The 8,018-nt window shown below is 39.7% G+C and overlaps 1 long non-coding RNA gene across 1 annotated transcript; it reads left to right on the forward strand.

Annotated features, from left to right (window-relative positions):
• Nucleotides 1-419: 419 nt before the first annotated feature.
• LOC134484553 (uncharacterized) lies at nucleotides 420-4,323 on the forward strand. Its single transcript, XR_010062001.1, has 3 exons — nucleotides 420-804; nucleotides 2,941-3,132; nucleotides 3,778-4,323. It is a non-coding gene; the product is annotated as an uncharacterized LOC134484553 (long non-coding RNA).
• Nucleotides 4,324-8,018: the final 3,695 nt, after the last annotated feature.

An 8,018-nucleotide genomic window follows, 5' to 3' on the forward strand; every position in this document is an offset into this window, starting at 1 on the left:
ATGTGGATTTCGGAGTTTATCACTGAAATGGGAACACAATACTTACACTGTTATAATGACTCTATAACTGGGCCCACTTTTGTTCCAAAACAATTGCAAAATAATGAAATTGGAAAACGGAATTGTTGAGTAAACATTCAGAAATATATATAAAGTTCACTATCAAGGAATGTAAAATTGGAAAATGTAGTAAAATATTCATTCATTTAAAGATCTGTAGGAAAAACACTGGCCATAGGAAACAGAGAAAACCTAGAAAATTGATTTGTATGTCACAGAAATTGACTGGGATTAAAAATATTATCTAGAAGAATCTCTTCCCCTCCATGTTCCTAATTTTTTCTACCAGTAACAAGCCCCTGACTATCTCCATTCAGAATATGTAACCACTAATGAAGCAAAGAGATGTCTCTAGGTTTAGAGAGATGTATGTAAAGGTTTCCACTGTGTCACAGGAGACACTCCTGGAAAGGGCACCCTCTAATCTGGTCAATGTAAGGAAAGCTGTTTAGCAGGTAGGACAAGGCAGTTCTCAGTCACATCACCATTAAGACCTCAACGAAAAATCTCTTGTAACCTGGAGAGTAGTAGATTCTTCTGTGATGTCACAAGTGTTGTCGTGACATTAACTGCCTCTCAGATATTCCTTAAGTACCTCTACCTCTAGGGTTTACTAATTGGCCTATAATTCAAAGTAAACAGCCATTTGTGAGAGAGAAGATCAAGGAGGAGGGATAGGGAGAAGGAAGCTGGCCTTCTGTCTTGGTATAAAAAGAACAAATATGTGCTCCTTGGTAAAGCTCAGTGAGTCCTGCTTAGGGGTTGACTGGGTTCCTCAAAGAGATAGCCTAAATCATAGCCTTCCACATATAGGAATCAGTAGCTGGGAGCCTCTCAAAGTATGTAGACTTCCCTGCCTATTATGGTTCCTGGAAGTTATTGAGTTTATATCATTAATTTCTTTATTCTAAAAGCTAAGTCTTGGGAAGGACAAAGTAGTTTTCCTGAGAGCTCAAGGCTTTTCTTTGTGCCCAGAACAAAAAGGTGCTAAGGATGAAGGCAAAGGCAAGTATTGTGTCCTCAGCTCAGTGTAAACTCCTCCATGCTTTGGATTCCTTTAGTGCAGTTTGTGTCTGAAACTGATATCTGGGAAGGAGAATTGCTTCTAGTTGAGACTTCATCATCTCACTCTTTTCACTACTATTACTCTGAGTAGCATTCCCTAACAGTTACCCTTAAGATTTCTGAGTCAGTAAGTTTTTATTCCTTTTCCTTCCTTTATTTTTTATTTTTTTTCAGGAAATTTTAATGAATTTTTAATCGGATATTTCCATATTTACACTTCAAATGTTATTTCATTTCCCAAGTTCCTTTCCATAGAGCTTAACTAGTATCCTCCCCTTTTTCTATAAACTCCCCTTACTGCCCCTTGTCATTCTCTTTAACTGGGAGTCAAACCCATGGAGTACAATCGGCTTCTCCTTACATTGGTGCCCAACAAGGCCATCCTCTGCCACATATGCAGTTGGATCTTTAGGTCTTTACATGTACAGATTTGAATATTGGTTTGAATGAACCAGAAAGCTCTGGTTCATTGGCATTGTAGTTCTTATGGGATTTGAAATCTCCTTCAGTTCTTGTAAACCTTTCTCAAAATCTACCAGCAGGAGGTCTGGATCAGTGCACTGGTTTGCCACTGGAATTCACTTCTGTATTTGACATGCTCTAGCTATGTCTCTCAGGGAAGATCTAAATCTGTTTCCTGTCAGCATGTACTTCTTAGCTTCATCAATCCTATATTCATATCAATCTTATATTCTTATATTCCTTCAGTATCTGCTGTAAACTCATAGATATTTTTCCCCCTTCTAAAACGGACTGAAGCAAGCATAAGTTGGGTTCCTTTTCTTGACCTTCTAGTGGTCTGTGGATGGTACCATGAGTAATTTGAGCTTTTGGGTCAATACACACGTTTGGTGATTGCATACCATGTGTGTTTTTCTGTGATTTGTTTGCTTCACACAGGATGATATTTTCTTGTTCAATCCATTTGTTTATGTCTTTCTTGTAATCATTGTTTTATAGCTGATTAGTAGTCCATTGTGTAGATGTACCATATTTTCTGTATCCATTTCTCTGATGAATGCCATCTGGGTTCTTTAAAGTCTATGGGTATTTTAAATAAGGTTGCTATGAACATTGTTCTGTATGTGTCTTTTTTTATGTCTTCTTTTCGGTATATGCCCAGGAGTGGTATGGCTTGGACCTCAGTTATTGCAATGTCCAATTTTCTAAGGATCCTGCAGACTGATTTCCAGAATGTTTGAACCAGTTTGTAATCCAACCAACAAAGAAGGAGTGTTCCTCTTTCTTCACATCCTTATCATCATCTTCTGTCTCCTGAGTTTTTTTATTACAGTCATTCTGACTTGTGTGAGGTGGAAACTCAGAGTTGTTTTCATTTACATTTCTATGATGACCATTTCTTTACGTTCTTTTCAGATAATTGATTTCCTTCAGTTGAGAAATCTTTGTTTAGTTCTGGAACATAATTTTAATAGGGTTATTTGTCTCTCTGAAGTCTAAATTTTGAGTTCCTTGTATGTATTGGTTATGGCCTTCTATCAGATGGAGGATTGGTATAGACCTTTCCAAATCTGTTCCTTGCAGTTTTGTCCTAAAAGTGTCCTTTGGCAGGCAGTTTTCTACTACAGTGAAGACCTGTCAGTTAGTAAACTAAAACAAGGACTGGCTCCTTACTGACCTCCCTACGTGTTCTGAACAGTAGATGGGGAAACTAAACAACCATGTTATACCCCTACAAGGCATGCCTATCTATAGTCGTGGATCTAGAGAGACCTATCAGAGATTCTGGGCATCTGTCAAAGAAATGTAGGCTGGTGAAGTTTGCAGTTTTCATCCTGGTTTCTGTATCTACAGGGTATGGTGTTGTGAAGACAAGATACCACATGTGCAGCTGTGAATAAGTCTGAGAAGGCTGACTTCTTGGATTTCTGAAGCATTACTAAGTGATCCAGAGGAAATCAGCACGCCCTGCTCAGCAGAGCTCTGGGAATGCTGACACTCTTGCTTCATGTTTATATTAACCTAGGTCAAAAGATCACCTGTCAGGTATGTTCTTGAATATCCTTCAGTGTGCTAGCATTGGATTGAAATGAAATACTCTTCAGGAGAGGTGTGGGAAACAACTGAACTCTTCCGTTAGAATCAGAGAGATGAGCTGTATTGACCTTCAATTGACTGTGTATGCTTCTGGTCTTTGGCTTTGACTATGCAGATCTATTGTCTCATACATCATTGTTCATGTGGCCAAGTTGCGGGGAAAGTGCGACACACAATTCTTTCCCATTTTCACATCCTCCATTCTAGGGTAATAGATTTTAGAAAAGCCCTTCCCATTTTATATAGTAGACCAACTGACCTAACTTTTCTTCAATACGCTCTTCTCTATTATCTGTATACCGTGTTTGTGTTTGTGTTTGTGTGTGTGTGTGTGTGTGTGTGTGTGTGTGTGTTTCAGTTTGTGCGCTTAAATGGTTAGTTTGTATGCAAGTTTAGAGAAGGATTCTATGTAAGAAATCTCTAAACTGTGGATGGGGCAGCATCCAAATGTTCTCCCACATCATGATCTTCTAGAAAGAGTAGCATAATCTGCAAAAAATAATACAGTTGAAAGTAAAACTTGGAGGAAATGCCCTGGGATGGCTACATTATCACTGTTGACTGTGACATTTTTCTCTTGGCTTCTGTGGCCAGACATGAAGGCTCTGAAGCAAAGTTGCATCCTGTTGATCTGTGAATAAGATGAAGGAGGCTATCAACTGGGTCACATGAAGTATATGAAAAGCGTGACAGCAGCAGCTCTCTGCTCCCAGACCCCGTGAGAGAGAGACCCAACCGCCTGGTCAGGTGGGCACTCCTGAGGCTGCAGAGCAGAAGAGACCACCAGCGCTCACCCCTGCCCACATCCCTGGCCCAAGAGGAAACTGTATAAGGCCTCTGGGCTCCCGTGGAGGAGGGCCCAGGAGCGGCAGGACCCCTGCCTGAGACACCCCGGAACCTGAAGGAAACAGACCTCATAAACAGTTCTCTGCACCCAAATCCCGTGGGAGGGAGAGCTAAACCTTCAGAGAGGCAGACAAGCCTGGGAAACCAGAAGAGACCGCTCTCTGCACACACATCTTGGACGCCAGAGGAAAAAGCCAAAGACCATCTGGAACCCTGGTGCACTGAAGCTCCCAGAAGGGGCGGCACATGTCTTCCTGGTTGCTGCCGCTGCAGAGAGCCCATGGGCAGCACCCCATGAGCGAACTTGAGCCTCTGGACCACAGGTAAGACCAAATTTTCTGCTTCAAGAAAGCTGCCTGGTGAACTCAAGACACAGGCCCACAGGAACAGCTGAAGACCTGTAGAGAGGAAAAACTACACGCCCAAAAGCAGAACATTCTGTCCCCATAACTGACTGAAAGAGAGGAAAACAGGTCTACAGCACTCCTGACACACAGGCTTATAGGACAGTCTAGCTACTGTCGGAAATAGTAGAACAAAGTAACACTAGAGATAATCTGATGGCGTGAGGCAAGCGCAGGAACCCAAGGAACAGAAACCAAGACTACATGGCACCATCGGAGCCCAATTCTCCCATCAAAACAAACATGGAATATCCAAACAAATCAGAAAAGCAAGATCTAGTTTCAAAATCATTTTTGATCATGATGCTGGAGGACTTCAAGAAGGATGTGAAGAACTCCCTTAGAGAACAAGTAGAAGCCTACAGAGAGGAATCGCAAAAATGCCTGAAAGAATTCCAGGAAAACATAAATAAACAAGTAGAAGCCCATAGAGAGGAGACACAAAAATCCCTGAAAGAATTCCAGGAAAACATAAATAAACAAGTAGAAGCCCATAGAGAGGAGACACAAAAATCCCTGAAAGAATTCCAGGAAAACACAATCAAACAGTTGAAGGAATTAAAAATGGAAATAGAAGCCATCAAGAAAGAACACATGGAAACAGCCCTGGATATAGAAAACCAAAAGAGGAGACAAGGAGCTGTAGATACAAGCTTCACCAACAGAATACAAGAGATGGAAGAGAGAATCTCAGGAGCAGAAGATTCCATAGAAATCATTGACTCAACTGTCAAAGATAATGTAAAGCGGAAAAAGCTACTGGTCCAAATCATACAGGAAATCCAGGACTCAATGAGAAGATCAAACCTAAGGATAATAGGTATAGAAGAGAGTGAAGACTCCCAGCTCAAAGGAACAGTAAATATCTTCAACAAAATCATAGAAGAAAACTTCCCTAACCTAAAAAAAGAGATACCCATAGACATTCAAGAAGCCTACAGAACTCCAAATAGATTGGACCAGAAAAGAAACACCTCCCGTCACATAATTGTCAAAACACCAAACGCACAAAATAAAGAAAGAATATTAAAAGCAGTAAGGGAAAAAGGTCAAGTAACATATAAAGGGAGACCTATCAGAATCACACTAGACTTCTCGCCAGAAACTATGAAGGCCAGAAGATCCTGGACTGATGTCATACAGACCCTAAGAGAACACAAATGCCAGCCCAGGTTACTGTATCCAGCAAAACTCTCAATTAACATTGATGGAGAAACCAAGATATTCCATGACAAAACCAAATTTACACAATATCTTTCTACAAATCCAGCACTACAAAGTATAATAAATGGTAAAGCCCAACATAAGGAGGCAAGCTATACCCTAGAAGAAGCAAGAAACTAATCGTCTTGGCAACAAAACAAAGAGAATGAAAGCACACAAACATAACCTCACATCCAAATATGAATATAAAGGGAAACAATAATCACTATTCCTTAACATCTCTCAGTATCAATGGCCTCAACTCCCCAATAAAAAGACATAGATTAACAAACTGGATACGCAATGAGGACACTGCATTCTGCTGCCTACAGGAAACACACCTCAGACACAAAGACAGACACTACCTCAGAGTGAAAGGCTGGAAAACAACTTTCCAAGCAAATGGTCAGAAGTAGCAAGCTGGAGTTGCCATTCTAATATCAAATAAAATCAATTTCCAACTAAAAGTCATCAAAAAAGATAAGGAAGGACACTTCATATTCATCAAAGGATAAATCCACCAAGATGAACTCTCAATCCTAAATATCTATGCCCCAAATACAAGGGCACCTACTTATGTAAAATAACCCTTATTAAGCTCAAAACACACATTGCACCTCACACAATAATAGTAGGAGATTTCAGCGCTCCACTCTCATCAATGGACAGATCATGGAAACAGAAATTAAACAGTGATGTCGACAGACTAAGAGAAGTCATGAGCCAAATGGACTTAACGGATATTTATAGAACATTCTATCCTAAAGCAAAAGGATATACCTTCTTCTCAGCACCTCATGGTACTTTCTCCAAAATTGACCATATAATTGGTCAAAAAACGGGCCTCAACAGGTACAGAAAGATAGAAATAATCCCATGCGTGCTATCAGACCACCACGGCCTAAAACTGGTCTTCAATAACAATCGAAAAATGCCCACATATACTTGGAAATTGAACAATGCTCTACTCAATGATAACCTGGTCAAGGAAGAAATAAAGAAAGAAATTAAAACCTTTTAAAAATTAATGAAAATGAAGGTACAACATACCCAAATTATGGGACACAATGAAAGCTGTGCTAAGAGGAAAACTCATAGCACTGAGTTTCTGCAGAAAGAAACAGGAAAGAGCATATGTCAGCAGCTTGACAGCACACTCAAAAGCTCTAGAACAAAAAGAAGCAAATACACCCAGGAGGAGTAGAAGGCAGGAAATAATCAAACTCAGAGCTGAAATCAACCAAGTAGAAACAAAAAGGACCATAGAAAGAATCAACAAAACCAAAAGCTGGTTCTTTGAGAAAATCAACATAATAGATAAACCCTTAGTCAGACTAACGAGAGGACACAGAGAGTGTGTCCAAATTAACAAAATCAGAAATGAAAAGGGAGACATAACTACAGATTCAGAGGAAATTCAAAAAATCATCAGATCTTACTTTAAAAACCTATATTCAACAAAACTTGAAAATCTTCAGGAAATGGACAATTTCCTAGACAGATACCAGGTATCGAAGTTAAATCAGGAACAGATAAACCAGTTAAACAACCCAATAACTCCTAAGGCAATAGAAGCAGCCATTAAAGATCTCCCAACCAAAAAGATTCCAGGTCAAGACAGGTTTAGTGCAGAATTCTATCAAATCTTCATAGAAGACCTCATACCAATATTATCCAAACTATTCCACAAAATTGAAACAGATGGAGCCCTACCAAATCCTTCTACGAAGCCACAATTACTCTTATACCTAAACCACACAAAGACACAACAAAAAGAGAGAACTTCAGACCAATTTCCCTTATGAATATCGACGCAAAATACTCAATAAAATTCTGGCAAACCGAATTCAAGAGCACATCAAAACAATGATCCACCATGATCAAGTAGGCTTCATCCCAGGCATGCAGGGATGGATTAATATACGGAAAACCATCAAGGTGATCCATTATATAAACTAACTGAAAGAACAGAACCACATGATCATTTCATTAGATGCTGAGAAACCATTTGACAAAATTTAACACCCCTTCATGATAAAAGTCCTGGAAAGAATAGGAATTCCAGGCCCATACCTAAACATAGTAAAAGCCATATACAGCAAACCAGTTGCTAACATTAAACTAAATGGAGAGAAACTTGAAGCAATCCCACTAAAATCAGGGACTAGACAAGGCTGCCCACTCTCTCCCTACTTATTCCATATAGTTCTTGAAGTTCTAGCCAGAGCAATCAGACAACAAAAGGAGATCAAGGGGATACAGATCGGAAAAGAAGAGGTCAAAATATCACTATTTGCAGATGACATGATAGTATATTTAAGTGATCCCAAAAGTTCCACCAGAGAACTACTAAAGCAGATAAACAACTTCAGCAAAGAGGCT

Source organism: Rattus norvegicus (assembly GCF_036323735.1).
Source record: "Rattus norvegicus strain BN/NHsdMcwi chromosome Y unlocalized genomic scaffold, GRCr8 chrY_unlocalized_1, whole genome shotgun sequence".
Classification (NCBI taxonomy): Eukaryota; Metazoa; Chordata; class Mammalia; order Rodentia; family Muridae; genus Rattus; species Rattus norvegicus.